Source organism: Rhinolophus sinicus, linkage group LG04, assembly GCF_036562045.2.
Source record: "Rhinolophus sinicus isolate RSC01 linkage group LG04, ASM3656204v1, whole genome shotgun sequence".
NCBI lineage: Eukaryota > Metazoa > Chordata > Mammalia > Chiroptera > Rhinolophidae > Rhinolophus > Rhinolophus sinicus.
Genome location: NC_133754.1, coordinates 126569286 through 126590864, shown reverse-complemented (window position 1 = coordinate 126590864; position 21579 = coordinate 126569286). Strand labels below are relative to the sequence as shown.

Below are 21579 nucleotides of genomic sequence, written 5' to 3'. Positions count from 1 at the left end.
AAAACTTATTTTAGAACTTTAACCCCCACTTCCCAAGCAAAATAAAGTCTGCAAGACTTTGTGGGATTAGAGGTATCTAATAATATCGAGACATGAACTTTGGGAAAGACTGCATAGACTTGGTGAGCGGAGACTGTATAAATGGTGGTGTGTATGCTTGGAATTTGGGTGACAGGAGTCCTAAAATCAGTCACTCACTGTGGTGGTCCTGGAATTTTTTTGAAGGATGGGCTGTGAGGGGCTGTCCCCCACTGCCACATATGAATTCTTCTCCCTCTGTGAACATGTGCTACAGACCAGGTAAAAGAGGGAATGAGAGCGTCTTTGCAGCCAACCCAGATTATAGCTCATAATTACTGCAAGTCATCTATGGATACAAGTTAATGCTAGTATTTATGAATTGAGGATTATGGTCTTTGATCTCGGATCTGCTTTTGAAGAATAAAATGCTGACTTTCTGTGCGGCTGCTTTCCACAGGCACAGTGATAAGATGCTCTGCTTTTGAACATCAGCACACACTGCATTTTTGACTCGAAGTAAATGTTCCATTGTGACTCATACTTGGTTTTATGGGCAGAAAATGAACATTTACTGTCCAAAAAAAATCTACACTCAAAATATTAATAGCAATGCACATTTTTTAAACCAGAGTGTTCTGGGCAGGCTGCTTAGTAAACCTCATCTGAAGGGTTGATTCCAAAATTTGCACACACTGATTCCAAACAAACGTGATTGTGGCTCTCCCTGTCACATTTATGGCATGCCAGCACTCACTTCCTCAGAAGGTAACAAGGCAGGAAGGGAACAAGGTAAAAATGCAACAAATATATAGGTTGCATTGATTCATGGATGGTGAAGGAATGTTTTGTTCTGATTAGGCTCTGACAAATTTGATCTGCACTATAATTACGAAGAAAGGAAGTAAGCCATTTGGTACAAATTGAAAAACTCCAGGAAGATTCATCAGCGAGTAATCAGACAGTGATTAACTATTTTATACATCCCCACTTATTTGCATCATTGTAGCCAAGAAATCATAATGCTACATTGCAAATGCTATAAATGTAGAAATATATTTTTAAGTTTTTATGGCAATTTAAAGGCAAGCTGAATTTTAGGCATGAATGGACTGTAAGTTTTAGTCGCTCTGAGTAATATAAAAAAGCAGAATGTTTAGGTGTACTTTATGACTAGTGAACCCAGCAATTTATGAAAGGTGTCTCATTTTTTCCATATGGGACATGTTACTTATATACACACCGTTAGTTTGCCTCATCTTTCCTTCTTAGTGATTTTTTTTTAAATGTGTATTTTCCCGTTGAATTGTATCATAAAACAAATTACCAGCACACATTACTTTTTGGTATCTTCCATCTGAAGTATGATCTCATTATACTTTGGAAAAACTTTTCCGTTTAGGAATAGATTGTTTTGTTACTCATTTGGTAAGTGCATTATATTCCTCTTTGAAATCTTGAACGTTCATGTATGTATTTGAGCATATAATGAGACTTACGTGGAAAAAAAGGAGTCTGCTTATTTCAGTTAAAACATAAAACATATTTTCTTTTTAATCACAAGAATTGAGTTATGAGGCTAAAATGTAATCAAACCTGGGTTTGTTTTATGCCTGTATTTAAATGAACTGGGATTCTGAGAGTTATGCTAGAAAAGAAAGAGAACTGACTGGTGAGTGCCAAGATACATCCCTCTGCAGAGTGATAACAGCATTAGTAATACCTGCCATGTATTGTGTGTCTGAATGTGCCAAATGCTAGACCAGTTGTTTGAAAAGCATTACAAGGCATCATCACAATAACCTTGTAAATAAGACATTTTAAAATCCATTTTACAGCTAAGGAAATAAGCTTATATTTGAGCCCCCAAATCAAACACGTAATGGAGAAAAAATACCTTGTTTGCTTTGTACTATGGTTATAAAATGTTTAGCAATGATGGAAGCACTAGCATAGGTTGATCTTTAATCTTTGCGATATTTAGGCTTTTTGCACCATATTGGCCATTAAAGCTATGTACAATAATACAGGCACTTGCTATACTTGCTCATTGACTGCCCCCTTTAGCTTGGCAGCCCAAATTCAATTATTGGCCTAAGAGAAAGTGACCTTTAGCCTGATCAGTAGTTGACTTAGAACTAGAAGTGTGATGATGTCAACTCAACCTTCAATCTGGATAGAGAAATTGAACTGGTTGGCTTGTTTTCTTCTGTAAGTCTTTTATACATTACAAGAGTCTATCTACTTTTAGAGTTAAGCAATTTTAAAGATCCCTTGAACTTCATTGGAAAACATCCTGTTGGTTCAGTGGCAAGCCACTTCCTACTTCAAAACAGCCTTCACATCAATGGCAGCTGCATCGTCTGCATCATGACATGGTTCTTGAGTGTGTACAAATATCAAGTGTTGTGCATCCTCGGTTTTGTCAAAGCCCTTTCCCCTGGAGGCACTATTCCTGAGAAAATGAGGTCCTTGTGTCTTTTATATCTATTTTAGGTTACCACCCATATTTTCATGCAAAGCTCACACATCATAGATTTATTTTTCATTCTGGACGCAATAGGACCATAGTACTGATCAAGAGGTTTTCATCCTGATATTCAGGTCAAATGAAGCCACATAACTGAACTTTACCCATCTTACCACCCTGCTTCCCTTTTTCATTCTTCCTCTTTTGTCCCAATTGTTTAGATTAAAAAGAATGTGGCAGAAACCATGACCAGCCATTGACATATGTGTCCATCCAAACTTAAAGTCAAATCACTTCTTGTCAGAAAGGCATTTAATGAAATTTGCATTTGCTTTTTGTTTCTTTTAAGTGGTTTTAAGCTCTTTAGCCTGCTATTGTGGGAGTTGCAAGAGTAACACTTGGAATTATAATAAAGTACATGTGTTTTTCAGTTGAATTTCTTTTTCTTCTCTGCACTAATTTATACATGGAAACTAGTCAAACACAATAGCCCATTCCCTTCAGTCACTCTGGCACTCTCCTCCACTATTATCTAAGTGGATCTATCTTGGATGGCGAGAAGCACCATTAGCTTGTGGAATGAATGTTAAATCCCTTATTTACAGCAGATTGTGGCCTGCTCCAATAAGAGTGAGGGAGTCTGTGTGTGTGTGTGTGTGTGTGTGTGTGTGTGTGTCTATGTGCATGAACAAGCATCTTTCTCTAACTGTTCACTCTACATCTATTTCTTATGCCTAGACTGTCTTTAAATCAATTTTAAGGATTTTTTACATAAATTTGCAAAACATAGTGAGACATTTTTTAAAAAATTATTTTCTTCATGTTTTTGTGAACTTTCTTGTCTAGACATGGTCAGCAGCATTTTTATTTTCTCAGGCTGCTGTTTTTAGTGTTTCAGTCTGTTGAGGACCACTTTCTGGCTTCCGTCATTATTTTCATGTGAACCAATTCTGTCGCTTCATATAAGTTGAGGGAAGTATGTCCAATAGTGGTCACTAGTGAACTACAAAAGAATCCTGTTACACCAGGAAAATCTTTCCTTGAAAGACTACATGGATATTGAAGACTTTGTAGAGAAAGAGAGAGAATGAATAAATGAATGCATTTGTGCATTTCTGCAAGTATTGATACATGTCGATTCCCCTTTACCAATATGTGTGAATATGCTGAAAAGGAGTTCTCTAGCACACCATGTGGTAGGCTGTTACTCAAACTTAGGAGCTGCACAAATTCATTCTTATATGCTTACAACAGAGTTAAAGTCAGGGTTTGTGTAATTTTAATCAGTAAAGTGTAGTTAATACCTGTAGTTTTTTTTTTTTTTTTTAACCCAGTTTATGTTGGTGCATTTTGCACAGAATTTGTGGTTGGATCAGAAGTGGTCTGGTGTTTTGCTTCTCCCCTTTATTATGGCTTAATCAAAATATAATTTTAAACTCTTTCAGGAAAAAGACAGTGTCCTATGAATTTCAGCATTTCCTACAGCACCTAGTAGAGTGTTTTGTGTCTATAGGCATCAAAACTGTTAGTGAACTAAATTAAGAGAAGAAAGGACTTATAGAGACTATTACGCAGTTCTCCAATCCTCCATATACTGACTGTTTCCTGACTTCATATAGAGTCCAGTTTCTTTGGTCAAGTGACAGCTCTGCTTTGAGTTTGTCTATTTCAGGCTTCAAGTATAATTATTTAAGTTTCTCAGATCTAACTATTTAAGTTGCATTCTTCACTTCTCTTGTTATGCATATTCTACTGGTTCTTGTGGTCTCAGGAGTAGAGTGACCCAGAAGTGACCTCTTCATAGCATGAAAACCATAGTCTTTTCTGGAGTGAGAGCATTCCTTGCCTCATCAGAATAACCTACTGGTTAAGTGTGTTGAGATAATCATAGGAAAATGTGTCTAAATCAAGTTTTACAGTCTTGCCATTTTTACTAATTTTCTTCTTAAGAACTGGCTTCGAACTTGGTGTTTTCTCCAGAATGAGACAAGTTCATGTCATTTTTCTGTCTGCATCATAACAACCATACCATGTGGTTGAATTTTGGCTTGATTGGCAGTACTGGCTCATGAGTGGCTTAGGACTGGCATACCAGGGGTGATGTCAGTCCTAAAGGATCCTAATTGAAATAGGCCAGCACAGCTGTGTGGGGAGCCTGCCTGCTCACTGGGGTAAGCTGTTGCTATCAACCTCTTCTTTCCATGAGCTCAAAAATAAATGACTAAATCTCCCCAATTCCTGAATTTCAAGATTAAGACCTACATGGAATAAAGCTTAACTGTTCTGGTTTCCCCTCCTTGGGACTTTGCTAACTGGATCACCCTGCTTGTAGGGCAGTTAGAAGTTTTCTGGCCATGTCATGACGAGGAGCCAGTGGTAGTAGCCTGCAGCCAGCAGTGACCTCTGGCTTTTTATTTGTTGTATTTTCAGAAGCTCAGTATTTATAAATCCGTTTGAATGTTTTTTGACATTTGTTAATGGTGTTTATTTCAGTCATATAAACATATCTCATTAACTATTGTAACCTTCATTTGAAGAAATACTGTCATTTCTGTGTTTGACTACCCTCACACCAAATCCCACCAGTGTATAGCTGCATGTACAGGCAGTGGTTAGTGATTATTTTTCAGAGGCATAAATAATTAATTCTATTCTTTACAACATTTTAGATGTACCTTCGTCTAGTTGTTGTGCTTCCTTTCATTTATCTCTGCTATGGTGCATCTCATATGGTACTTACATTTCTGTCTACTTCACAAAAGTGTGGGTGACAACAGGCGTGGCTTGTTCTTCCTCTATCAAAATGTCTGGTAATTAGATCTCAGTAAATGTTTTTGGATGAATAAATAAATGGATACATATTAATAAGAATGACTTGGCAAGAAAAGGTGAAAAGGAGGCAAATTACAAGTAGCCAGGGGAAATGTAAACATCCATTTCACTTGTGAAGCATCTCACTAATTCTGGCGTTGGTAAGACCAAGTCAATAACTAATAAATTCCAAAAAGAAGACATACTTGTATACTTTGTTTTTCTCTCTCTCTTAAACATATACATCTACACAATGAACTATAATTAATAGTCCCTTTTGCTGTTGTTAATTAGAATGAATTGTACACATTTCATGTCTTTTTAAATCTATTTAGTTCCCAAGTATTTTTCCTTTTATAAAGTTGATCCTCAGGAAGAAAACTCATTTCTTTTTACCACTGGGCACAAAGATAAATTATGTTTCCCAGCCTTCTCTGTGATTGGATGGTGCGATATGATTGAGTTCTAGTCCATGGATTATACAGAGAGTGCCAAGAAAATGTATACACATTTTAAGAAAGAAAAAAAAGTATTAAAATTATAATACTCAATGTACTCGTATACTGATAACAAAAGATGAATACAAGTCACGTTTGACTTCTGCAATTATAAGAGGTACTCAAAGTGGTTACCAGCAGCCTCCAGACACTTCTGATTACAGCAAACTACTACTTGAGTAATGTTGACCGAAGTGTCCGTTTGTATACTTTTTTTGGCGCCCCCAGTAGTTAGAAGTGATGTACGGCCGTTCTAGGCCTGACATCTCCAATATAATCCTCTAAGTAACAAGCACTCTTTCTTTACATGCCTGTTGGATGCAGATCATTAAAGAACTTTAAGACTCTAGAGAATGGCAAAGCCACCAAATGGAAGGCATCAGTCCCTGAATGACTACATGGAGCAGAGCCCCATACCGCCACTCTCATAGAGTTACATTTGTGAACATTCATTTAACCATGAGCAAGAAATAAAGCTTTATTGTGTTAAAACATTGAGACTTGTGGGAAGATGTTACTTGTATACTGAAAATCTTTTAAAATAACATATGCTTCAAATTTAAATGACATGTATCTAGTACTCACTGATACTAATACTAGTAAGTACTAATACAACATTCCATTTGTTATATGGGAAAATTGAAATAAGAAGATGCCATGTCATCCTAATGGTGGTTTACAACTTATCACACACCTAGACTGTGCTAAGTACTTGGGGGTATGTGCCAGTACTGCAGGAAAAATATGAAAATGGGTTCACGCCCATTTTTCAAACAGAATCCAACAGTGGGTGAAGCGGTAAGAAATGAGAAAAAGAACCAAGAGAGTCAGGGCCGTGGTAAACCGTTGAAGTCTAATCTCTTGGAGTAAAGCAGAACTGACCAACCTACTCAAGGACTTAGAATTACATAGATCTAAGGGGAAGGCAAAGAAAACAGTAAAAGATACCAAGAAGCATAAACCAAGGCCCAACACTGATGCCACACCAGAGACAAATGTCAGAAAATAAAGGAATGGACAACTGACAGAGAGGGGGACAGACTCACACAGCCAATGTAAACAAATGTTTCACACAGCAGCATATAAAGTAAAATGCACTTCTTAAATATACCTAGTCGCAATTCATTTTCTAGGAGATCATGAAAGTGTCATGAAAGAGCAGTGGTTTTAGGGTGTAACATCTGGGCTGTAGCAATGATTCTAGCTCTATGATAATGGCCCAGTCACATAACTCACTCCAACTTTTGTCTCCTCTTCCATGCACTATTGCCCATTCCACCTAACTATCTAGGATGCTAGGAGAGGCAAATGCAGCATTAAGTGTTTTGTAAACTCCAAAGTACTATAAAACTCAAGTGATTACTTTAATTCATGTTAAAATCATTAATCTATCACCAACTGTATACTCAACACAGAGCTAGGCTCCATGGAAGACAGATTAAGACACAATCCTGGCAATGAGGAGTTTGGTAGTGTGCTGGACATTTTGTTGATAGAGTATTTTTTAAATATTTCAAAAACCTCTTCTGTAGGGAATGGATATTATTATTTTCAATTGCCCCACAAGACGGTTCATCTTGTAAATAACTCTTCTGCACCTGCATAGACTCTGTTTAATTTTCTTATTCACATGTAAACGTAAATTATGGCTTCCCACAGATTATTAATCTATTATTTTTATAGATAGTATCAGTCACTATTTGACTTCAAACACTATTTTTTCCCTAATTTCCATAGTTCAGAATATCAATTTGTTCAGCAGAACACATTAGATCAGTTGTCTTAGTTAGCATAAACTCTTTAGGAAAAAAATGTTTCTCAGAGCTAATTCTTATCATTGTGAGAATTACCCTAATTATGTGTGACCAATAATATCTAGGGAGTTTCCTCTGCCCCATTATCATTGGGGCATCATGCTAGCAGACTTCAGGCTTATGTAGTTATGTAGTTTCCACTACATTGTGCTTACTTTGTAATAACCAAAATCCATGCAAAGAAAAAAAAAAAGCACATTCCACTTGGAATTTCTGTAAGTGCAATTACTATAGTAGCGTTCATCTCCCTTCCTCATTAGATTTTTCTCTAAAGTTCTTATTAAAAATAAGTTAATTATGGTAAATCTAAAAAGGCCTTGTGCATGGAAAGGGGGACAGTTGAGAGAAAGGGAACAGCAGAAAAATCACTGTCTGAGCATACGCCATTTATAATAGAGGAGATTTATTCCACTTCTGAGGCAAGAAATTGCAGGACTCTAATAGTTTCACCACCTGTGAATTATTTGGGTGCACCTCATAAGCGGGTTCTTTCTTCTATTTGTTTAAAGAAATAAGTGGTATGTTCGCCAATTCTACACTACATTAATTTTCACAGAGTTTCCATTTTCATCTTCATTGCTTTTTCAGATTTTTTTCCAAAGCTTATGCCATTCTTCAACTAAAGCTTTGGGTATTTTCCCCTTCAATTTTTGTCCAGGGATTTTCTCTAAGTCAATTCGGTCTATTGGCATAAATGTTGGGACAAAGGAGGGAAGGAGTGTGATAACCTAAGACATCCTGACATAAATTCCGAGAGCCCTAAAGAAATGAGACAGGAAATTATGAGCAACCTATAATAAATTCAAACTGTCCAATAAAATAAATATACCTTACTTTATTCTCATAGTGAGCTACAGTAGGGTGTCCGATTTCTCAACCTACTTTGCCGCCTGTAATCTCAGTCACCATTTGAAATCTGCCAGAGTATTGTTCAAATATTGTACTTCATCAGTAGAACCAGAAACGAAAAGAGGTCATGGAAACAATAAGAACTCCTACTGTTCAGGTGCTGAAGTGAGATTTAGAAGAAAGTTTTTTAGAAATGTCTGCGTTTTCATTACAGTTGTTATAACCATTGGTCATTGAGACCAAATATAATTTTCCTCATATGCCACACACTTTTACTTTGTGGCTTGCAGCTAGTCTGAGTTAACAAACATGCCTTGAAAGTACTTTTACAGAGTTAGTTTAATTGACATTTGGAATACCGGAACATAGATGCATAGTGGTGTAGAATTAAAAGGAATCTTCAAGGTAGCATAAAATGTGACCTCAATTGACTGATCTCTTTGAAGGCAGGAGTTTGGTTTTATTTTGTCTTGGATATCTTTTCATCTCTAGCACCAGGCAGAGTTTAAAATGTGGTTGGGCAATTAAGTTCATGAACTCATCCTAGAAAAAGTGCTACATACCTCATTGCTGAATATCACTACAGCCACCTGCGAAGTAGTCCCCTTGGGAAGCTATGCACCGAAGCCAGCGCCTAGTCCTCCCTTCAAAGAATTTTGAAACTCTATTTCTGGAATGGCCATCAGAGCTGTCGTCGTATTACCCTTGATATCCTGAATGTCATCAAAATGTCTTTCTTTCAATATTTCCTTTATCTTTGGGTAAAGAAAGAAGTCATTGGGGGCCAGATCAGGTGAGTAGGGAGGATGTTCCAATACAGTTATTTATTTACTGGCTAAAAACTCCCTCACAGACAGTGCCATGTGAGCTGGTGCATTGTTGTGATGCAAGAGCCATGAATTGTTGGCAAAAAGTTCAGGTCGTTTTCGTCTAACTTTTTCATGCAGCCTTTTCAGCACTTCCAAATAGTAAACTTGGTTAACTGTTTGTCCAGTTGGTACAAATGCATAATGAAGAATCTCTCTGATATCAAAAAAAGGTTAGCAACATCAATGCAACAAGTTGGCGAACTTAATTGTCAGACCTCATAAATGCAAAGTGTTCAGTTTAAGTTTGTTATTTGAATAAATGAGTTAATTGCCTATCCCAGTCCTTTTATTTTGTAGATAATTGAATTTAAAATGTAAATGTGTGCGAAGAGATTGGAGGTATATTAGCCAGGAACACCCAGTAGGTGGGACCCAACTCCTGGAAGCTGGATCTCTTTCCTTTGAGTCCGTACTCCTTTGAGAAAGAGTTCATTCTTTTTCTCTTATCCTGTGTGGCCTCTAAGGCCCTTTGCATACTCCTAAGAGCCAGATGAACCAGCCTTGGTAGAGGAAGGTCAAAATATTGAAATTGTCGCATGCAGAAGAAGCCAAAGAACCCACGAAGCTGATGAAAAATAATCTTGAATAAAAATTCAAGGATCATTGTTGGTTCATAAACATTAAAGTGACGGGGCAAAAAGGGGACTGAAGTTTGTAAAGCTTGTCTCTAGCCCTAGACCTGTGTCATATCAATAAACTTCATTTCTCTTGCTTACGAGCTGAATGAAAAAATGTGAAAATTTCAGTGATGTATATGTGACAGTCATTTCATGCAGCCCCTTTCATATATAGGTCTCCAAGTAATATTAGCTTCCTTCCCTCTGTACAAAATAGCATATTCGTTGAGAATCTGCTATATATGAGGCACCGTGCTAGTTACTGCCATGAAGGCAGTTACTGGGTATGCTGTGTTGAATAAAACAGACATGATTCTAAAGATGGATCTTTCTACATATAGTAGAAAGGGTTTGGGACAGGGAGGAGAGGAGAAGGGCAGGAATTAATTGGCCAGTACTTTCCATTGGTTTTATGTTGCTGTCATGATATTTTCTTTAAATTGTATATTTAACTATTGCTGATGTAAGGGGGTCTCTGCCTAAAGAAATAGACACATTAATTCATTATTTATAGTGATTCTAGAAAGAATGTGTTAGAAAAACTCTAAAACTCTAAAGATTTATATTTAAGGTCACTTCTTTAAGTTATGCCTTTTTTCCCCTGGAATCCTCTTTTTTGGTAATACTGAAACCTAAGCTTAATGAGTGTATTACTTTGTCTCAGTGTTTATTTGATACATAAACACCTGTCTTTTCAATTTTAGGACTATGCTTAAATAGTGAAAGCTTTAAACCAGCCCCTCATTCAAGAGAATAAAAGGCCTCAGTGGCATATAGAGCGCTAATGAAAATACGGTTTTCCTCAAAAGTTTAGCTTGCTCTGTGGAAACCATCAGTATGTGGGACCTTTACAAATCTTTGAGCATCATCCTGGTGACCAATCAGCGTGTTCTCAGCTCTCTGCAAGAAAGGGCTCTGATTTTCCAGCACTTCTGCCATGTCCCTGTTACCAGTCCCAACCCGCCTTCATCCTAGACAGGCGTTCTTACTCCGCTTGTTCCGCTTGGCTGACTGGAGTTCAGCGGTGCTGGGACTCATATCAATGGACCTGTTTTGGCTGTTGACTCCAGAATCTTGATTTTGTGAAACCCATTCAGTGGTTTATGTCTACTTTAGAGTTCTAGATAATTGAAAGCGGTGATTCCCAGCCCTTTGGATTTCATAAGCCATTAAAATTTCACAAGTAAATAATGATGTGTTTATAAGTAGGTAGGAAGCATGGAAAACAGATACAAAGTTTTTAATTCCTTTATTTTGTGAAGACGTTAATAAAATAAACTCCCATCACCAGAGTTACACAAATGAAATAACAGTTCATGCTGCAATATGAGATGCGTTTTACATATATTAAATTATCTAATTCTCATAACAACCCTATGGAGTAGTTACAATTATTTTTCTCATTGTACAAATGAGGAAACGTGCTTCAGGTCAGTCAGCTAGTTAGTGGCAGAGTGCAGATTTGAACCCAGGCAGAGTTCATTCTTGTCCCAGTTTTACCTTTTTTTTTTTCTCACTGCTGCAAACTAAAGGTTATTTGAATAAGCCCAAAGTTCCAAATATGCAGAAAAAAATCTAGCTCACCACATCTAGCTTTATGGAAAACTAAGCAATGTCCTTCTTTTTCTTTTTGTTTCTTCTTTGTATCGGTAAAAACTTTGTCATGGCCTGGCATGCTCGATGCCAAACACTTTCCTTGGCACACAGAGGTAAACAAGACACTCACACGCCCCAGGAAACACACAGATTCTAAACAAAGTTTGAAAACGATAACACAGACAGAGGCTAAATGGAGGAAATAAGGTTCAGTAGTAGCTCAAGGAAGGAAACAAGGGGAGGAAACTGGCATTTATTGTCTGCAGTGTCCCAGGCTCTGTGCTAGGCACAGAATAACTTGGCTTTGAGATGGGTCACTGAAGGTGACATGAAAGAAGGGACATTTCAAGTGAGTCTTAGAGAATGAATGGAGGTTCACTAGGCAGACAAAACAGGGACAGGGGGCCTTCCAGGCAGAGGCACCTGCACAAGCAGAGGCACAGAGGAAGGAAAAGGAAGGTGACTTCTAGGATCAGTGAGTAAATCCCGGTGGCTGGAGCACAGCCAGCTCATGCAGGGCCTTGCCCAGGAGCTTTGACCCAAGCTTGTGTTACAGGCTGACAGCTGCAGTGGCCCCACAGAGTGGAGAGGCCCCCCAAGACCAAAAGGCCAGTTAGAACATTAGTGCTCCTCTCCTGGTGAGAAGCCATGAAGGCAGCAGCAGCAGTAGAAACGAGAGAAAAGCATCCATGAATATAGCTACAAAGTTCTTTGCAGGAAGAATTCCTTCGCATTATATCTGGTGGCCTCGGAGACTCTTAAAGCACCAGCTGTGTCCTGGGCTCTTTAGGTCCCACTGCTTAGCATACAGCCTTTAGCCTGGCACTAAGTAGGTGCTCAGATGTTTGCTGAATGAACACGTGAAAGAGTGGATACTTTTCATCAAGGGCTCCCTGTTCAAAAATGTGACCTGCAGTCAGAATCCCCCCCCCCCCCCAATGATGTCAAGCCTTCTGGAACAACAAATGTATCAGTATCCTAAAAAGTTAAGAACCTTTTGTTGCCCTCTCAGGAATTAGTGAATTCAGGCCCAACCTTACTGTAGATATTGCCACACTCATGTGACTTAACCCTTTCTTCACTCTCAGTGAATCTTTCAAAATAAATAATGCCTATTTCAAACAAGTACCCCTGTTCTTTTTGAAAGCTTTACCACCCTCCTGTAACACAAAGTGCATAAAATGGAGTCATTTTTGTACTGTAATCAGACTGCAGTATTTTCCCATGTAGGGTTATTTATCTGTTTTCTCACCAAACAGTACCCTATTCAGCTCTTCGATTCATGTCACAGTTATGAATCTTTCCTTGAGAAGCCAGCAAATATCTTTGCCCTAATTCTTGCAGCCTATATTCTTATCTAATATAGGCTGTACATGCAAAGTTCCCTTTGAAAGCAGCTGAAACTCTAGCGAAATACACAGCATAAAGGGTCTAAATTTATCTTCCCTGATTAAATATTAATTGTGGTCTTCAGAAAATAATCAAGCCATATCTGAAATTCATAAATTTATGATTCCATATTAAACATATAATGTGATCCAAAAAATAACCCACAAGTTGTTTTTAAAGAAAGTGAGAGTTAAATGTCACACATATTTTTCATATTTTTTTCTTTATAAATCCAATTCATAAGGCATCAGACTTTTAATCAGGCATTGGAATCTTGTGGATATATATCATTTCTTTATCTAATTATGAATCGTCTTCAATGTGCATGTAGCTCTTCACTCAGCATTAATACAAAATTGATTATAGTTTGGCCTCACCTCATAAAGTAGATTTGCTTTGGAACAGCATCAAACAGGTATGTATGTTTTAAATCATGTGGTCCTTCTGACTTTCATTCTAATTTTGGATACCTACCACTTTAACTTTCCTCCCCTCTTCCCCAAAACTGACTGCAAACAACATAAAAATCTCTTCAGACTTAGCAAGGGGGAAAAAAATTTGATTTTTCAGTGTCCTCCTATGGGCCAAGCACTGAGCTGTTTGTTTATAGATGTTACCTCAGATAAGCCTTAACCACAACCCATTTCACAGATAAGAAATCTGAGTACTAGGACATAAAGGGTGGTGTGAATTCCTCTACTTTTAGTGTACGTGTATTCAATTTTTTCTGCAAACAAATCATATTAAAATATGCAGTACAGACTATTTTCCATGTTGTTGGAACTATGTTATTTGGACTCTGTCAGCAGGAGCCTCCCCAACGTGCTGAGTGATTTCCTCAGTTTCAGAACCAAGTTCATTAGAGTTCACTGCTTGTACCGTATTTCATCGATCCTAAGATACACATTTATTTTTTCAGATTTTAGAAATGTGGATGAATCTTGTCGTTGATAGCAGGTCACAGTTTAATGGGTGGCTTCTTTTTTTGTTCTTCTTGGTACATCAAATAATGTGACTTCATTCCGTGGCATCTTGACTTCTATGAAATACTGTGTCAGGGTCTTTCCTATATCTAACCAATGGGAGCAAAGCTAGGCTTGAGAGTCAGATGCAAAAACATGATTTACGGACTCCTCTCTTCCTTCCTTCTGCCGGTTCACCTTCCTCTGATGTGGGTGGTTTCTGCCTTTCCTTGCCAATCTATGACACTGCGAGTTTGTACATTGAACCATTGAACTTACTTTACTTCTAGTCTGTGCCATACCAAGGTCAAAGCCCCCTACCTAGGACCTCCTTTGTTTCATATATATATATATATGCATGATATATGCAGTTTTCTTATCTGTAAGCAATATAGTGTAATGCAGTAGTTCCTAATTTGGAGCCAGTCTCAGAATCAGCTGAGCACTTGTTAAAATTATCAAGGCTCAGGATCCTCCTACTCAATGAGCCTGGACCCCTGGATACTTTCTTAGCTGTCCAGGTGATTCTGATATACACCAGGTTGAGCACCTTACTGGTGTGTTTGGTTGTTAAGAGCAGATCTCTTGAGCCAGACTGCCTGGGCTCAAATCCTGGCTCCACCAGTGTGACCTTCCTGTTATTCTCTGTGTCTCAGTTTCCTTGTCTGCAAAACAGGGACCAACAATAGCGTCTACCTCAAAGGATTATTGTGAAATTTAATAAAACGAGTCATGCAACATACTTAGTACAATAGCTCACACACATAGCCAGTGCCCAGTAAACATCAGCATTTATTACTATTCCCCTCCTACAGGCTGGAATTCCTCTAACTCATTCCCAGAAACCAATCTCTTATCTTCTCCCCAGTTCAAGGCAGCTGATCGCTTTGCCTGCTAACTGAAGTCTTCCATGCAATCTCAAAGGGGCTGGGAAGAAAAACTGGGATTCTTTTTTTTTAATTTTAGGGGTGTCTGGAGCCTGTTGAAGTCAGGGAATCTGAAACAGAATAAAGATAACGGCTGGTTCAAGAAAGTCATCCTGTGAATTCACTCATAAACATTGTCTAATTCAGGGTTCTCACTGTCCTCTGCATCAAAATCACCTTGAGAACTAAGAACTAAAAATGGGCAGCCACCGACCTCCCTCCTGTAAGAGTCAGATTCAGGTGGTTTGGGGAGGGGCCCAGGCATTGGCAATTTTCCTTGAGTTCCTAGGTAATTTGAACATGTAGCCACAGTTGATAACCACTGATCTAATTGAATATTTAAAAGATTCTAAACAGCTCTCATCTGTTGGGGCTTTGTCTCTTATCTTTGAAGATGATTTCTAGAACCCACCCACATCAAAAACAAAACAAAACAAAAAGACAGGAGCCCTTTTTCCTTAAAATAAGGATACTACTATACTAGTTCCAATAACTCATATAATTGATGTGAATGCATTTTGTAAATTATAAGTGTATGTGTATGTGTGTGTACTTGTGTGTGTGTGTGAGAGAGAGAGAGAGAGAGAGAGAGAGAGAGAGAGAGAGAGAGAGAGGATTATGATGCATGAAGTGAAGAAGATTATCCTATTTGTTAAGGAGCGTGCACAAAGAGACCCGGCGCTCTTCCAGTTAATAGGATATAATGTAATCTGAGCTATAATCTACCAGCCATTTAAATGCATAAACTTTTTATTCGAAAACAGAAACCATGCACATTTTATACAAGATAGAAATTAGAACCTTTCTGAGCCTGGTTTGAAGAAACAAAATAAAACAAAACAGATACTCTGAGCGTATCCAGTCTTCTGCATATACTAGTCATCTAATCTTTCATTTTCGTTATTTTCCTTTTTCTGGGTGGCCATTGTGTCACATTAAATATTTGTTCTTATTTCCCCCTGCTTTCCTCCGACAGCCAAGTTTAATTCCTGTCCAGATGATGTACTCTTATTCATCCTGATCCCACTTACTTAATTGGATGTAAAGAGATTCTAAATCTCTCTTATATGGTGGGGAAGTAGTCGTAAGGTGGATTTCACTCTTATCCTTTTTACAACACTCCACCCCCCAACCTTAGAAGTCCCTTTTTTCTAAAATGCCCATAAACCTGCTGTGCCTCATAGGGATATTATGAGGAGCAAATGACTACGTAAGTACTTTGAAAACTGTAAAACTCCGATCATATCATGCCCTGCTCCAAAGCCTTCATTGGCTTCAGCTGCCAGTCTCCTCAAGGACCAACCCCGGCAGCTGGAACTCCAGGCTGTATCCCAGACCACCATTCCAACCTATCCATGGCTTCTTTGACACAGAACTGTGCTGCAGAGGAACTGACCTGGCCAGAACTGGAAACCGAGTGGATACGAGTTGTGTGTCATGTAGCTGACAGTAAGGAGAGCCCGATTTAGGACATCGGATGGAACGGAAAAGAGGGAACAGACAGGAGATATGTTGCAGAAGTGAAATACAGTATATAGTACAGGATATAGGGTATGTATGTGTGGATAGATGGGGTGGGGTGAGAGGTCGGAGGCAGGGGAAATGTTTTCTAGAAATGATTATATATTTATAACTGTGTTAAAGGAAAGACTGATCAAGGATGAGGACCCAAATATTAAGCTTGGTTTGGGACATGTTGAGTTAAAAGTACTAACACGGTATTCAGGTGAGTGGAAATAAAAGCCTGGAGATTGGGGTAGAGATGTTTTTGTATATCATCTACAAAAGGAAGAGTTCAAGCAAGGGAAAGTGGGTAAGCTCAACAGGAGTGCAGGAAGAAGAGCAACGGTCCAAGGGCAGAAGTCTGAGGATTCCAGCATTTACTAGTCAGAGTGAGTAAGAAAAGGAGGGAGGGACAGGCCAGTAGTCACTGACGGAGAAACCAGGGGGGCATGTCCCACAGCAAGGTCTGAGGGAAGGTCACAGGATGTGGTGAATTATAGGACTCTGATGAATTTCAGAGGAGCCATGTCACTCAAGTGGTAGGGCAGAAGCCAGATTGCAAAGCGTTGAGGAATTTGAGGGAATTATGGAAGCGGGTGCAGTGGATGTGGCTCAGCCTTTCAAGACGTTTAGAAGTGAAAGGGAAGGAGGTAGCAGACATATTACCTCTCACCATTGACAAAGTGGCAAGAAAAGGCAGAGCCCAAAGCAGGAGCTAGGAGATAAAAGTCAGCTTGGTTTTAATAAAAAGAGGAGAAAGTGCTTTTGTCTTAGGCGCTCCAAGGATGCTGATAGCAGCCGTGTGTGAAATGGATTTCTGAGGCCCCGCACTAGAGACAGAGTGGCTGTGAGGCCAATGGGGTAGTAAATCATGATTTAGCACCTTCACTTTCTCTGCTTATTACAAACCAGGCTTTAAAACAGAAGCCTGGGGTGCAATCAGCAATCTTGATATTGTCAGTGGCCAAGATCCATTTTAATATATTCCCGAGGCATTCAGTGATTATAACATTAGACAGCAGTCTGTTCACTTTTCTCATTGTTAAACACGGTTAATGCAATGCATATAAATATTACTCCTACCGTTAAATAATATTGTATGATTCTGAAGGAGTTGTGTTTTGTTTGTTTTTTGCTAAAAACAGAAAGGTCATAGACTCAAAATGCTTGCACATCGAAAGCAAAAATTAAGTTTTATAAATTCTGAGAGAAACAATATTTGCTTCTACTTTACCAAGCATTGAGGGTAGAGAAGGGCTTACAGGAATCACAAAAAAAGTATTATATTTCACATGCTAATAAACATTTAATAAGTGGTTTCGCTAATGGCTCCTTGATATTCATTTAATTTACAAATGAATGGAAGATTATATTACTTCCCATATGTACAATACTAAATGATTTTCAAGTATAATTTTAAAATGCTAACAGTACAGGAAATTTAGCCAGTTCAAAAATATAAATATTTTTCATGAACTTGAAGGGAAGATATTAGGAAGAGACGACTGGTATATATGTCTCTAATCACCAATATTGTTTTCTATCTCAATACAAGTAGATCTGTACTGTTTACAGATAATGATGACAAATTACAATTGACTGAGGAAAACAAGTTATTTTTAGAAACCCAGAGTCTTTCTTGCAGTGTTTTAAAATAAGGAACTTATACAACAATCTATGCTGCTCAATATTAAAGAAAAAATTATAAGCTATTATGTTTGTGAAATAAATAATAATTTAACTAGCGAATGCTTGCTCTGATTGCTGTAGTTACAACAAAAGCTGTACTATGAAGGCAGCTGACCCTCAGTTGTTACTGATAAAGGTAGTACACATTTATCAATAAAAAGTACAGAATAAAATTCATCATTCCTTTTATTCAGAAGTCACTTGGATTTGACAGTGGTTCTGGATGCTGATAAGTGTATTAGTAAAGAAAATCAGTCCCAATAGAGCTTCTTTGTTTCAAGAATTACTTTTTAATTAAACGATTCTTAGAGCTGAAGCAATAGGATCATCTCTACTTGAATTTCATTTAGTAATTGTACTGGTTCAATCCTTTCATATTTTAGCACTTTTATTTTTTAAATAATCTTTACACCAAACCCATGAGTTAAATCAAGCAAATGTTCCTGTCTCATTTTACAGGTTAGAAATTGATTTGTAAATATGCTTTAATGGGATTGGCTATTTTAGAATTGTAGACATTTTTATAGCTAGGGATCTTAGAAAAGATCTGGCCAAAATTCCTTCTTGGTTCCCCAGTGACTGAACTGAGACAAGAGAACTAAGTGGCCTAAAATACCACAATGGCCCAGTCCTGATCCCAGCCTGTGTCCCTGTTTAGAAAGTTTTTTTGCCATCAGTATTATCTATGTCCATTCTCCAAAACATTTTAAAATTAAAAGTGCTCACAAAAAAATGAGTTAAACACTCATCGTCCACTGAACAATGATCTCCATATCAAGCCCCGTGTTAGACATTAGGAGCATAAAGCGGTATCACTTAGTCCAGTCTTCAAGGGCTCATATCAATATTTTCCTCTTTTCATTTCCTGTTAACATCAGACATCTATGATTTTAATTTAGATGATGATGATGATGATTTTAACAGTACAGAGGTCTTTTATTGTTTTACACATATGCCATGAATTCATAGGGAGTGGGTTCCAGCAGCTGAGGCTCCTTTCTGTTGGTTCTCACAAAGTGTGGCGCTCTGAGTGGGCAGGCTGATGCTTCAGTTAAACCCGCGTACCTTTCTCTTTGGCTTCCTTCTTCCTTCACACGTTTCAGGAAGCTATCTCGGCTCTTAGACTGTTTAATATGTTCAGTATGTACATTAATTCTCTCGGCAAGAATCTTGCCCTTAACTTGTGTGTTTACAACAATGCCAACCACATGCTGGGTAACATTGTAGACCCTTCCGTGTTTGCCATGGTGACATGTGTGGGGCTTTCCTTTTTGAGCAGTGCCCAGCCCCTTGATGTCTACGATGTCACCTTTCTTGTAGATCCACATGTATGTGGCCAAAGGAACAACTCCATGTTTTCTAAAAGGCCTAGAGAACATATAGCAGGGCCTCCCCTCTTTCCCTTTGTGTTGGTCATTTTGGTGAATTACTGGAAGAGGGCAGTCCTGGCCGAAAAGCTAGATAATTTTTACAACTGTAATGGAAATCTATTCTTTCCGGTTCAGAACCCTTTAAAACTTTTATCAAAACTTGCTTCTATCAAGTCATGTTTTTTCTGATTAATTCTGCTCAACATTAAATTTTTCTGTGACCTATGGTTATCTGCCCTGAACTAATTTTTACATTTATGAAAATATGGTTTAACAAATATTCTTTTTTTATTATTATTATTGGTAGAAGCCTGTACTTTTAAGTCCAGGCTCCCTCACCTACCTATCTTCATTGCCTCCTAATCGTAGCACACTCATCTCCACAAAGTACTGCAGAAGAACTGACTATTGTTTACTCAGCAATGAAGGCTGTTTGGCAAATAGATATCCAGGACTTGGGTTAGGCTAGATTAAGGCAAGATATGACAGGTTAATTGCCTCTTAGCCTTAAACCTTTTGGACATATTTAAAGTTGGAATAAAAAGACATGTGAATAAGCAGAAATCTTTTTATTTCATGGGTCCAATTAATTGTTTTTCTTTCATTCCCTTGCTTGTCTGCAGCTTCTGTATATGTATTCCCCCTCTCTGTCTTTAGAGAATCTGAATGTATAATGAACCTGAGTGAAAGCTGACAGCCATTATGAATTAGACACTCAACTACGATTTGCCCTAGCCTGCCTTGTGTTAATTATTCATTCAATGAATATGCATTGAGACCGATCACATACCTGGTGTTCTACAAGGCACTGGGTACATCTTTGACGTGGCATTAAGAAACACACAGTCCATTCCTGGGGATAGATGTGTAAACACGTAACTACAGTGCAGTGGCTGACAAATGCTGACACAGCCACGTATAGAAAGTCCTAGCAATATGCTCAAAATACACAAGAAAGGCAGAGATCTTTACTTAGAGATTAGAGAACATTTCACTAGATGACACTGGAGGTTCATCTTAAAGCAGGAGCAGCAATACACAAGTTGAAGACAGTAAAAAGAGGTGAGATGGAGAGGAAGGAAATCTAGACAATAGCAGGATCATAAACAAGTATCAGAGGTCCCCACGCAGCTGTGTGACTGAGCAGCAATGCCCAGTCACTGGAGGGGACAGACAGTGATCAGGAGCAGCAGAAACGAGTCTAGAACGTTGACTTCGGCTCAGGTTAGGATGGGTATTGTATGTCACAAGAGTAATTTGGACTTTATCCTATCCCAATGGTTCTTAAACTTTTTTTTTTTTTTTTTTTTTTGAGAATCTGACAAAAGCTATGAATCCTGTTTCCAGAAATATGATAATAACACACATACGCCCAAAATGTTGCATACAGTTTGAGTCCTCGTAGCCCATCTGGAATCCATTACTAGATGCTACCAGCTATAGGGAGTGGAACCATAGAGAGTCTCTTAGGGAATGAACAGTTTAGCTTTGTATTCTAAAAAGATAACTGGCAGCAGTGTGGAGGACAGACTGGTGGGAGGAGAGGCTGGAGGTCAAAAACTCAGATGGGCAGCTATTGCAAAATACCAGGCATAAAATGCTAGAATCAGAATAAAGTCAATGAACGTACGGATGGAAAGGGTATAAATGGAAGAGAGAAGCATTTCCGAAATGGAATTAATAAGACTTGCTGTCTGATTAAATGTAGATGTTGAACAGTCAAAATTGTTTTCTTTATCTTCCCCCATTAAATTACAAATCCTCTAAAAGATGTTAGTGCACCAGGCTGGACTCAGGGGAGTAAGCAGACGCAGAAACATAAGCACTGTCATAGGATTCAGACTTCACATCCAAGAGAAAGCAACAGGTCCCTCCATAAGCCAAGAGGGAAAGCGCTATGCAACAGTGAGCTCTGGGACTGGTAGACAGTTATTAGTAGACACTGAGAATCAAATAGGAGCTGTTGAAAATGGTGAACCTGGATGGGAGACAATCATTTCAAAACAGCAAGTCAACGTCTTGCCTTCCTGGCCCCAGAGACTCTAGCGGGGTATAAATGCTAAAGAAATCTGTTGATTATCGGCGGGCAATTATGGTGCTTCTAGGTTGATGGGACTCTTGGTTGGTTTGCTTTACATTGATCATGGAACAGTATTAGGACCATAAGTAGACCCTCAAAATGATTTACTGCCAAACTGC

The 21579-nt window shown here is 38.4% G+C and overlaps 1 protein-coding gene across 3 annotated transcripts in view; it reads left to right on the top strand.

Moving 5' to 3' along the window:
- The window catches only part of ADAMTSL1 (ADAMTS like 1), an 890862-nt gene that overhangs the window by 498659 nt on the left and 370624 nt on the right, over positions 1-21579 (top strand). The gene's annotated exons all lie outside the window — the stretch shown is intronic.